Genomic DNA, 13321 nt, shown 5'->3' with positions numbered 1-13321 from the left:
TGATTTAGAACATTTATATTTTAATGACTATAAATTTTATAATACACAGCTATTACAGTAAACTTATTTTTTCTTTTCTGCACAACTATGTTTTCCTGGCATTAATACTTAATTTCTTTCTTTTTTTTTTTTTCCCTATGTGCCTATATGTCACAAAATCTTTCTCAGCTCTGTATCTAAATGTAGCTTTGTAAGAAAGGGAATGTGCCCTAGGATGACTGTTTATAGAATGATTTGTAGTTTTCTTATATGTTGGACATTGTTAAACCTGATAATAAAGATGGATTGATAATTGATAATGAAATCGGTACTTTGCTACTAAAATTAATATCTTCAGTATTTGAATTACATTTTTGTTAAGATTTTATTAAATGACAGAACTGAATCTTCACTTTGTTCAACAATTAAAAGGACCTTGATGGCTTAAAATAACTAGAAGGACACCTAAAATCACACAGAAAACTTCCATGGTGGGGATGAAATAGCCTGCGCTGTCAGCATCATTTAAAAATGTTATAGGGGCGCCTGGGTGGCGCAGTCGGTTAAGCGTCCGACTTCAGCCAGGTCACGATCTCACGGTCCGTGAGTTCGAGCCCCGCGTCAGGCTCTGGGCCGATGGCTCGGAGCCTGGAGCCTGTTTCCGATTCTGTGTCTCCCTCTCTCTCTGCCCCTCCCTCGTTCATGCTCTGTCTCTCTCTGTCCCAAAAATAAATAAAAAACGTTGAAAAAAAATAAAAAAAAAAAAAAAAAAATAAAAATGTTATAAAAAAATGTAAGAAAAAATGTTGTAAAAAGATTGCCCTGGACATTCTGTGTGTTTTTTTGTTTGTTTGTTTTTGTTTTTTCCTGTCTTCATGGAAAGGAAGGATTATTTTATTGGCAGTGCTTATGGATAACGAGCTGGTACAAAATAAAGGACATGTAACAGTGATACAAAGGAAGAGTCAAGATGAATGTGGTGATAAAAATTTGAGAGTGGCAATAACTATTCTTAGAATGAAGGCAACTGCCAGTGGTGATGAGTCAATTAGGTGTGTGTGCCTCATTCAGGTCCTAAGGTTAACACTACATCCTCTACATCCTCTTCATGCTGCATGTTATGTTGGTTTATATGCATTTGGAGTGAAAGTGGTTGAAGTCCGTTTACTTCAAGGGTAACTAAAATCATAAACATTTTGGTAGCTTCAAAAGGCATCACGGTATTTTGTGACTGGTAAAGGCCATTACATTTACTAATGTCAGATCAAATATTTGTTCTTTGTATTCACAAGCAGCAGAACAGACACAGGAGTATCATAGGTGGCTTTCAACAGCATGGTTCCAGGCTCCCTGTAATGAAAACTTGAAAAGCAGAGACTTGAGATAGACTTGTTTTGACATCAGTGAGAAAATGTAGGTTTGCACATGAATGCTTAAATACAATAAAGATGGATTTGATATGTTGATGCTTGGTTTGGTACATTGAATGAAGGCTCAAATATTTTTTTTTTTTTAATTTTTAATGTTTATTTTTGAAAGAGAGTGTGAGTGGGGGAGGGGCAGAAAGAGAGAGAGACACAGAATCTGAAGCAGGCTCCAGGCTCTGAGGTGTCAACACAGAGCCCAACATGGGGCTCAAAGTCACGAACTGTGAGATCATGACTGGAGCAGAAGTCAGACGCTTAACTACTGAGGCACTCAGGCACTCCAAGGCTCAAATATTTTTATTTTTTCTCTCTTGGTAAAAGTTACTGAAATGGTAGCAGCACTGAATTATGCCCAAGCTCAATTATAGCATGCATCTAACTTTTTGTATGTATGAATCTTAGTGGAAATATCAAGAGATTGTTGGAACTGTGCTATTTTGGGAAGAGCTACATTGGCATTCCAAATTAAAACTATGGCATTAGTAGGTTAGGTATCTGGTGGAGGGAGGAATGAAAAACAAACCTTGAAGCTAGGACGATTTTGCTCTTCCTGTTGAGAACTCATTACTGAAATAGCTTTATACCTTGAAAAGTTATTTTTTTCTTCTGCCTTGAAAAGTTTCGTGATGTCAATGAAACTGGTATGTTGTGATGATTCTTTACTACTCAGGTTCTAGTGAATTGGGTGCCTCTTGTAATCTCGAATTGGTCTTGGATGTACTAATGCTGCGTGTGCTCTTGAATATTTTTTTTTTTTTTTTTTAACATTTTTTATTTATTTTTGGGACAGAGAGAGACAGAGCATGAACGGGGGAGGGGCAGAGAGAGAGGGAGACACAGAATCGGAAACAGGCTCCAGGCTCTGAGCCAGCAGCCCAGAGCCTGACGCGGGGCTCGAACTCACAGACCGTGAGATCGTGACCTGGCTGAAGTCGGACGCTTAACCGACTGCGCCACCCAGGCGCCCCTATTTTTGCACTTGATCTTAGCCAAAAGGCCGAGAAGCGATTGAATATTTTTGATAGCACTCTTTAAAGGAATCAAAACAAAGGGACTTTTTCTCCCTGCTTATATACTTTATGAAAGTTAAGTGAAAGATACATAGAGTCACATCTAGTGGTAGTAACACTGTAGGTTAATGTGCTTAATTGTTTTACAAATTTATATGTACTTGTTTTACAACCTTTTATATGCATTAGTTCAATTGATGGATAAATGTAGGTGCTTTCCCCCATTTTGCAGATTAGAAACAGTGACAGTACTGGGATGAATTTAGAGGCAAAGGTTTCTGGCCCCTGGTTCTTTACTATGTACAAAAACATTATTCAACGGGAGTATAGCAGAAATGTGACTTAAAACTGGATCCTTGTTATATTACTCTTAATGCTACTTGCCCTTAAATAGCATTTAACATCAGTGAAATGAAAAACGTTTAGAGGTCTTACCACTTAAAAAAAAATACACATTTTACTTGGTTGTCATAATTACTGTGAAATAGAACAGGAATTAATATCCCCACTCTTTAAATGGTAATTAGACTTACAGAGGTTAAGTAATTTGCCCAGCAACTTATAGCAAGTGAGTTGGCAGAGCCAGATCTCTATTTTTGACTCCTAGAGTAGTGTTTCTGCAGTATGCAAACAGTCTCATTGCTTCTCAGCCATTTTGTGTGTACTGCTGTTGAATCACAGAGGGAAACTAAATTGTTATCTGACTACCAGTATTGATAAAGATTAATAAAGTCATTCAGTGGTATAAGTGCCAGTTCATGTGATTCAAGATAAAAATAAAACTAATTTCTGCCATTATTTAAAGAAGTCCTGTAATGAAACCTGTAAAAAAAAAAAAAAAAAAAATGAAGTCCTTTATAAAATTGAGATACCATGTACATTTATTAAGTGGATTTTCACATTGTTAACTTTAAAGCATGATAAATTTATATAATCCAGGTTGGGTGTTTTAGTGATTTTCTTTTGTTTTCTCCTTCATCGATGTTCAAAATACCAATCTAGAGCATTGAAATGGCTAGTTTTAAAACCTTGCTAAGCAATTTATAGTATTTTTCTTATTATTTTGTGATTGTGTTGTGTGCGTATGTATGAGAGAGCAAACTGAGATACAGATCAAAACTTTGGATTCTTTCATTTGGTTTTCATTTTTCTTTTAAAAAATACCAGCTTGAGTATTTTTTTTTTTTTGAGTATTTTTTTTAAGTCAAATGTTGAGTGATCATACACAGGATATACTACATTAGTTGGCCTTTCCAGTAACAGCAACCTATTGTTGCCAATAGAATTATTTTAGTGTTTATTAGTTATTTTTCTTATGTCAAGCAATCATTTTGTTAACTAATCTATTGATCATCTTATTGACTTTGTAATATTAACTGTAAGTAATAGACAATTTGTTTTCCCTTTAAAAGTGTTCTGGTAGGATACACTGGTAATTATCTCAGTGTTCTCTACGTTATTTAAAAAAATTTTTTTTTTAACGTTTATTTATTTTTGAGACAGAGAGAGACAGAGCACGAACGGGGGAGGGTCAGAGAGAGGGAGACACAGAATCTGAAACAGGCTCCAGGCTCCGAGCTGTCAGCACAGAGCCCGACGCGGGGCTTGAGCTCACGGACCGTGAGATCATGACTTGAGCCGAAGTTGGCCGCTTAACTGACTGAGCCACCCAGGCGCCCCTCTACGTTATTTTAAAATATGCTGATGTTGTACAGAGTCCTAGACATTCAAGTTAGAGGACTATCACAAACTTGAACTATCACCTTGATCATGTTGTATATCTTCTCTGGGTCTTAGATTTCTGTGTGTAAAATAAGACTGTTTAGCTAGTATACTTAAGTATCTTTTTATCTTAAACTTTCTATGGTTCTGTTATGTCTGCCTATATGAAATAAAGTTAATTGTCTTTAGACAAAATATCTATAGAAATATAATGTTAGCAATTAGTGTATATTTCAGAGTTTGTTCTTGATATAGGTGTTTTATTTAAAAATTTAAAAAGTTGTAATTTGGCACTTTATTCAGGAAAAATTATAATTGAAAGCCTATAATTAAAGATGTTTGTAAGCTTTTATAAAAGAGCTTGGTATGGAGATTATCAGCCCTAATTACTTATGTTTCTTTTAAGTGTAGTCATATAGTGTTTTTTTTTTTTAATATATGAAATTTATTGTCAAATTGGTTTCCATACAATACCCTAGTCATATAGTTTGTTAAGTAAGATCCTTTGGTTACCAATAATACCTTTTTTCTTTGTGGTTAAGAAATGGATTTTCTCTTACATTATTTTTAAGTGCATGTGACACTGGTAAAATCAGGTCTATAGTTTAAGTTATGTAAGTATCAGTATATTGGTTTTGAAAATGTACTGTTATTATATAAGCTGTTATCATTGGGAAAATCAAGTGAACAGTGCATGGAAACTGAACTGTTTTTATAACCTATTATCTTAAGTTATTTTAAAATAAGTTAAAAAATAAATTTGTCTCTGGAGATGGTTAAATATAGGTCTGTTTCTACAAGCTGTATATTGAGGATTTTACTAATTGGAAATTGAAATACACTTTTTTTTTAAGGTTTTATTTTTAAGTAAATTATATAGCCAGCATGGGGCTTGAACTCACAACCTCCATAGCAAAGGTTGTGCGCTCCACCCACTGAGCCGGCCAAGCGCCCCTGAAGTATATAGTCTTTATATATACTTTACATAAGGATTTTTAAAAAGTATATATACTTTACATAAGGATTAAAAATTGTTTTCTCTCAAATAAAACATACCTCCAGCAAAGTACCCAAATGTTAAGTATAAACTTTGACAAATTTTCATGAAGTGAACACACCCATGTAACCAGCACCTAAGAAATAGAGCATTAACAGCAGCCCAGAATTCCCCTCATGACTTCTCCCTGCCACTTCCCATACCAAATTACAACCACTACCTTCACTAAATATATAGTTCTGATGCTAATGTTGAAATATTAGTGACTTTTACAGAAAAATATTGGTAGATCTCATTTTTATTTGCATTTAAAGCAAAATATTTCCATGAGAAATTGTATAATTGATTAGCACAGTGATTGTTATTTAATTGTGAATTAACCTGACCCTTACTATAGAAATTATACAATGATGGAATATTTAAACTTTTAACCAATCATATACTGGAAATCAGTAACAGAAGATGAACTGAAAATTGAACGTGTAATGGCAACTGCTCGCTGTTCAGAATCCATTCATCCTTTCTGGTGCAGTAGGATCATTCATAGATGTCTTACCCAGAAGGCTCGGGTAAACAACTAGATATATTTGCTGAAGTGGAAAACTAACACATTGTCAATGCACAGAAACTTAGAAAACTCCAAAACACACAAAAAAAGAGGCAATAGAATATCTTGGCTTGGGCAAAGCTCAGTCCTACAAAGGCCAGTACTTAGGGTTGAATGATAAATGGACTTAGGCGACATATCCTCTATTCCTGTCTTGACAGAAAGAATCCTCTTTTTGCTGTGGTTAGAAAAGGATCCTTGACCTCCATGGAATGCTTGAGAAACTCCTGGATAAGTTGTGGTTGAGGCTATATGTGCCAGTCTCCTTAGAGCTGATTGAGGCCATGTGACTAAGTTCTTGCTATTGGAGTATTAGAAGTGATACATGCAATGTCTGCTTCATTTGCTGCTTAAGAAGAAATTTCTGTACCTGGACTTCACTTTTTTCTGTTTTACTAATGATTGGAATAGCACTCATGTAAGGCTGATGTATCTGATTGATTGGAGTGGAGGTGCTCACAGACCTGGAGCAGTCATCTTGGACTGTTTTGTTGTTGTTGTTGTTTAATTTGTTTATTTGGGGCGGGGGGGTGGGTAGAGGCTTCACACAAGTGGGGAGAGGGGCAGAGAACAAGCAGGGAGGGAGAGAATCCTAAGCAGGCTCCACGCTGTCAGCACAGAGCCCAGCACGGCACTCAAGATCCCATGAACTGTGAGATCATGACTTAAGCCAAAATCAAGAGTTGGACGCTTAACCGACTGAGCCATCCAGGTGCCCTGTGTTGGACTGTTTTTGACGGAGAAATAAACTTGAGTGTTTAAGCCATTGCCCTTTTGGGAGAGGTTCTTTGCAGTAGCTGTTTGGTCTATGCTAACTAATTCATACTTCATCCAAATGACTCTCAAAGCACACATTTGCTGTAGCAGTTCTGAACTAAAGTTGGAAAGTTTATGAATGATTTAAACACATAACACAGGTTTAAAATTACATGTCACTCATGTGCTTGCATTCCTGTGATCTCTTACATGTAAATAATTAGAGGAGTCAAGATATTTAGAGTTCTTGGCAATAAATAGAGTACTATACATTTAAAACATGACAAATGAAAATTTAAATCTCACATAGACCATCTGGTTTTTGTGTTTCATGTGAAACTGGTAACCAAAGAGTTAATGGGACTAGCAAGCACAGCTGCAGCTTTTACCCAGACCTTTTATTTTGTTTGTCTTTAAATATCCCTGACTCTCCTCTTTGAGGGAGGCAGATTTGAGCCTTCCTCTCTTGTCGCCTTGTCTCCTTGTTTGACTGCCTTTCAAATAAACCCTTTCCTTGCTGTATACTCAGTGCCTCAGTGATTGGCTTTGCTGTGCATTGGGCATATGAACTTGGGTTCAGTTACAAATTTGGCAAGCCAACAGGGTGCTCTTTGCCTCTGGTTTGTTGGTCCCCAGTCAGTAATAGAAGTCTGATGACAAGTCCAAACAGCTGCCTTGGCTCTTTTTCCTGGGGACCATCCCCAGAACCCCACCCCAACAGGGCACCATTGACTTTTGGTGCTTAATTTAGCCCTTGTGGCAAGGAAACCATTTTTGGTTTGGACGTATGTCTGTTGGTAAGTGCTTCATGTGCCATACTTGGCCTGTGAGCTTATTTCTTCCTTCTCTTTGGTTTGGCTTCGGTATTTTTCTCTCATTTGATTACCTCCAAGTAGGGAGTTTTGGTTCTCTTAACCTTTTCTTGCTTAAAGAATGGCTAACTAGGAAGTCATTTGGTTCTGTTGGTGAAGCCTTACTTTTGAGGAGGAACCAGTGCTCACAGAGGTACTATGGACTTCATTTGATTTGTTTGTTGCTGCAGCTTTTGGTAACTTTGGACAAAACTGGCCATATTCTAATTGGAAAATGGGAAATGACAACTCATTTCCCACATACAGACCTTTGGGTTGTAGTCTCCAAAATTGGGCAATGTTTACTTATGAATTTATGGAAAGAAAAAAAATCATCTTTTTGTAACACTGCTTGGCCACAATATTTATTTGACTCCAGAGAAAATGATTAATTAATGGACCCATAAATTATAATACCATCTTCCAATTAGATTTGTTTTTGTGTGTGTGTGGGTTTTTTTATTTTAAGTTTATTTTGAGAGCGAGAGAGAGAGTACATGGGTGAAGGAGGGGTGGAGAGAGAGGGAGAGACTCCTAAGCAGGTTCCACATTGTCAGCATGGAGCCTCACTCAGGGCCAGTCCCATGAGTTGTGAGATCATGATCTGAGCCAAAACAAAGAGTTGGATGCTCAATGAGTCTTAATGTTTGAAGTACCCCATATTTGGAATTCGTTTTTCTATCTGTTAGAAATAAGTTTTTTAGATTTATGGTCTAAATTTTTAAACAGAGGTTTTTCTTTATCTTCAAACTGCCTACAAAAAACCCTCTGTATTTGCCTTTAGAATCTCGTTGCCGCCTTGGCTAAATAGATAAGTTTTGTGATGATCTGTAATCCTATTTAAAAAACCAGTTTTTTAATGTTTATTTTTGAGAGGTATACAAAGTGCAAGCAGGGGAAGGGCAGAGAAAGAGGGAGACACAGAATCTGAAGCAGACTCCAGGCTCTGAGCTGTCAGCACAGAGCCCGACGCGGGGCTCAAACCCACGAACTGTGAGATCATGGCCTGAGCTGAAGTTGGTCGCTTAACTGACTGAGCCACCCAGGTGCCCCAGATCTGTAATCCTATTTTAAGCGTCTTCTTTAAAACCTGATATTTCTATTTTCCCAAATTCAAGTAATTAACTCCCTTCCCTTCCCTTCCTTTCCCTTCCTTTCCCTTCCTTTCCCTTCCTTTCCTTTTTTCTTTTCTTTCAGAGAGAGTGCATGTGCCCGCAAGTAGGGGAGTGGGGGGTGGGGGAAGAGAGAGAAAGAGAGAGAGAGAGAGAGAGAGAGAGAGAGAGAGAAGGAAGGAAGGAAGGAAGGAAGGAAGGAAGGAAGGAAGGAAGGAAGGATGGATGGAAGGATCAATCCCAAGCAGGCTTCACACTCGGCACAGAGCCTGATGCAGGGCTCAGTCTCACAAACTGAGATTATGACCTGAGCCAGAATCAAGAGTCAGATGCTCAACTGACTGAGCCACCCAGGTGCCCCCCCCCCAAATTCAACTTCTAAATGAAGTCTTTTTGACTAATGAATCTTTATTTGGTATATCAAAGTACATGAGAAGCATTATCAAAGAAGATGATAAACCTTCTTAGGTTATATTGTAGAGGTAAATGCTATAGCTGTTCCAGAAATTATGTAAAATTCCTAGTGAATGTTTTCATATATCCTCGTATAATGTCATCACTTGTAATTTTAATTACCGAAGTGTCCCAGAATTTCCTTGTTAATTGCATTGTAATGACAAATACCCGATACCTTTAAGAGATCATAAAATTAAGCCAAGAATTCCCAGAACTAGTGAGAAAACTGCATTGTTTTTTGTGGAGATGAGGGTGACTTTAGAGAGAAGTTATGTTTCAGTAGTGCACCTTGGTGGATGTTAGATTCCAATTCTGATTAACTATCTTTGTTGTTTTCCTATAAAACTGGTCTGGATCCTGAATTCTTCTGTTTTTCTCAAATGTCTGGCTAAGACCCTCCAAACTAACATTTCTAATTTTCTCCTTTTCTCTTCACTTGGAATCATTGAGAACTAAAACTGCCCTTTTTTTCCGAAGCCCTGCAAACTGAAGCTAGACACTTTGAGGTATACTTCAGAGAAAATTGCCACAACAGCTCATGTTTAGACAGTCTTCATGCCTGTTACTGTATGGGCCACTCAGATCACCAGAGATATACAGATAATTGAGCAAGTTTATTCCAGCTGTCCTCATTTGACAGATCTGCTGTTGGAACATCCAGATCTTAAGATGTTCACAGAAGCAGTTTTATGGATCAAGGATAAAGAAGAACACTGGATGCAGTGGTAACCTATCAGCTATTATTCATTGCCAAGATCACCAGAAATTAGACTGCTTGATTGCTCAAGGGAACAGGTGGGCCTATCAAGCTGCCAAGCTTGCACCTCAGAAAGATTCCAAAACCCTCTGTAATGGCTTTAGTACGAGACATAGACTTAACTAAGTATCAACCCCAGTACTCTTCTGAAGACCTAAAAGAGGTGGAGAATGGGATTTTGGACACATTACTGGCATTAAAGCCAGCTGGAAATACAATGAACAGGAGATAATCCTTATCCCAGAACATCTCATGGAAAAAATAGTCATATTCACCAAAGCACCCCACATGGGTGAGATTGTTACTTTTCAGTGGATCCAGAAGTACATTGTGGGTCCCAATCTTTAGAGAACCATCAAAAAGTCCAAAATGTGACATTTGTGATGAAAACAATCATAAGACTGGGCCCCCACCATTTCTAAAAGGTGTACCACTTAAGAGTTATCAAACCTAAAGAAGACTGGCAGGTAGACTTTACTATGATACTACAAACAACAAGTGATTTTTGATATTTGCTAATATTTGTAGGCATCTTTTACAAGTTGTTGAACTTTTCCCATGCCATTCAGAGAAGGCATCGGAAGTTATCAAAACACTGCTAAACAAAATCATTCTAGATTTGGATTGCTGCTAACAATTTAGAGCGACAATGGAGTGGTATTTGTGGTGAAAGTCACATAAGCAGTGTCCAGTGCCCTGGGCATTAAATAATGAAAATTACATGCTTCATGCAGAAACAGAAAATCAGCTGGGAAAACAGAAAAATGAACCATATGTTTAAAAGAACCTTGGCAAAAATTTGCAGAGAAACCAATTCAACTTGGGGGAAAAAGTCTTGTGGGTTGCCCTGCTTTGGGTAAGAGTGGCCCCTAGCAGTAAGCTTGGCTTAAGCCCCTATGAAATGTTGTATGGAAGACCCTTTCTACATCCTTTTTATGACTTAAGAGTTCCTGATGGGAACACTATGGATACTATCAGGTATGTTCAATATTTGGGAAATACTTAACCGATATACATAAGTTTGCTTCCAGCAGGTTGATGTGTACCCCACAGATGTTCACTTATACCACGTGATACCTGGAGACTTGGTGTTATTAAAGAGAAGCACTCAGAGGACCTTGTTGGACAGGACCTTCTGCAGTGCTGTTGACCATCCATTCTTCAGTGAAACTAAAGGGAGTTAAGCCATGTATTTATCACTCAAGTGAAGCTGGTTCCATAAGAATCCACAGGTTCCCTATACCCTGTTGGCAAGGAGAACATTGAAAAGAACGCTCCTTGGATCAGTGAGCCTCTGAAAGACCTAAAACTACTAGTTAGGACATTTGGTTATCAATATTTTGTATTTTCAAGTGTTTGCAACCTCTCAAGCTTGGAAAGATAATTCCACCATTAGGATTTCTTCGACGTTGGTCAAGGCTGGCAGTCTTTCTCACTGTTGGATATACCATCCTGAACCCAGCACAGAGTACCACCACAGCAACCCAGTAATAATGCCTATAACTAACCTTTCTTTGCTCCTTTCATGTAATTTGACGCTCTCCATCAACTTAGAGTCAGGTTCATCAAGTCATTCAATTAACCATACTTCTTGGTTTCAAATGATACCTCCAGTGAGTCTGCAGAATGAAATTATTAATCCTCCTGAATTAACAGGAGTGCCTTGTGCATCCCTAGGTTACAATTTGTATGTGGATAGGAATATGTTGCTAGGGGAACCAAAGTACAAAAAGTCTTGGTAATGCAGAATGTTGGGTTTCAGTTGGAATGTTGGAACTAAAGAATATTTCTAAATGAGTGTGGAAAGGTTCTAGTCTACTAACTCCGGTCTTTGCCACATTTCAGTTAGAAATAACTAGAGTGGTCATGGTCCTAGTTCCCTTGAGAACGAGGAATGGTAAAAAGACAATGGGGTTGAAACAAGTAACCATAGGTTAACGGACTAGTAAGTGCAGCTGCAGCTTTTTACCCAGACCTTTTTTTGTTTGCCTTTAAACATCCCTGAATGAGGCTTGCTCTCCCATCTTCTTGTCTCCTTGTTTGCTTCTCAAATAAACCCTTTCCTTGCTGTATACTTGTTGTTTCAGTGATTGGCTTTGCTGTGCTTTGGGCATACGAGCTTGTCTAGCGACACATGGAGTCATTTATTTGATGTTGCCTGATCAGAATACATGTAGGTTTTATTCCCACCACTGGTACCTGTTGACAGAGATAATATGCACTGAATAAACCACAAGACGTTTACATATCTGATGAATGGAGCAATGTTGACTAAAAATGTCCTCTTTCACTAGCATCTTCTAGTGGAAAATCAAAGTAAACTGCAGGGAGTATAACTGTCCTCTTTCTGCTTAATAGTGATTGTCTTCATTACTCATGCCTTTTCATTAGTGCACAAGTAAAATTAATATATTTTAAATGGTGATTTTATCCATGAGACTATATGAGAAACTGATGTGTTTGGATTAAAAAATAAAAAATCAAAGTTAATGTAGTTTGGCAGTTAAAAAACATTATAGGCTAATTGTTTTTTAAAATTCTTAAGCCACATCTGTCACATAATTCTAATTTATTTGGGAAACTGTAACATTCATTTGACTGAAGTATCATATTAAATAAATGGGAATGTTTGATTTATTTATATTGATTGTAGTTCTCAAGCCTTAGCCATCTGACTCATTGACTGGATAAAACATTGCTGATCCCTACCTTCAGAGTTCCTGATTGAGTAGGTCTGTGTAGGGTGCAAGGATTAACATTTCTAACAAGTTCCAAGGTGACCGTGATGCTACTTCTGCTCCTACAACCGTACTTTGATTACATGGAGAGAAGTTATGTGAAATCCTTTCAAACTTAAGACTACATTGAAGAATATCACCTGAATCCCATTATGCTCCTCTAACAAATAAGTGTTTTGTGACAGTGTTTCAGGCCCCCTCCTCCCTTCTTAAGAAATAAAACTGCAGGGCGCCTGGGTGGCGCAGTCGGTTAAGCGTCCGACTTCAGCCAGGTCACGATCTCGCGGTCCGTGAGTTCGAGCCCCGCGTCAGGCTCTGGGCTGATGGCTCGGAGCCTGGAGCCTGTTTCCGATTCTGTGTCTCCCTCTCTCTCTGCCCCTCCCCCGTTCATGCTCTGTCTCTCTCTGTCCCAAAAATAAATAAAAAATGTTAAAAAAAAAATAAAAAATAAAACTGCAGATGCAATGCAGTGCATTTGACTCCCCTCCTCTTCCTGAAAAGTAACCATTCCAGAGTGTAATCATCCCCATGATAGGTTCTTGCTACCTGTATATATACACCCTAAAAGTAAGATGTTCTGCATGTTTTTAATTGTGTTTAAGTGATAGGACATGTATCTTTTTGTAATTTATAAATTGTTTCAGGGATTTGTGCATGTTATATATTCCTTCGTGTTCGTACATTTATATAACTGCAGTGTAAGTTTTAATGACATAAATATACCACATTTATTTTATCTGTTCTTCCACTGATGGGCATGTAGGTTTGTGGCAGGCACTAATGATTGCATAATTGACTGCCATTCTTTATTTTACCTCCTTTTAAACTTGCTGTTAAGTCCCCATGTTCTGTGAGCACTTACTCTCATATGTAGGAGAGAGAGATCTTTCCATTCCTAAGGGAATGAAT

At 37.8% G+C, this 13321-nt stretch overlaps 1 protein-coding gene across 6 annotated transcripts in view; it reads left to right on the top strand.

Moving 5' to 3' along the window:
- Positions 1 to 13321, top strand: part of SLC39A10 (solute carrier family 39 member 10) — a 148694-nt gene that overhangs the window by 88175 nt on the left and 47198 nt on the right. The window lies entirely within an intron of this gene.

Source organism: Neofelis nebulosa, chromosome 2 (genome assembly GCF_028018385.1).
Source record: "Neofelis nebulosa isolate mNeoNeb1 chromosome 2, mNeoNeb1.pri, whole genome shotgun sequence".
NCBI lineage: Eukaryota > Metazoa > Chordata > Mammalia > Carnivora > Felidae > Neofelis > Neofelis nebulosa.
The sequence above is the reverse complement of the archived record's forward strand: the minus strand, read 5'-3'. Positions and strand labels throughout refer to the sequence as shown.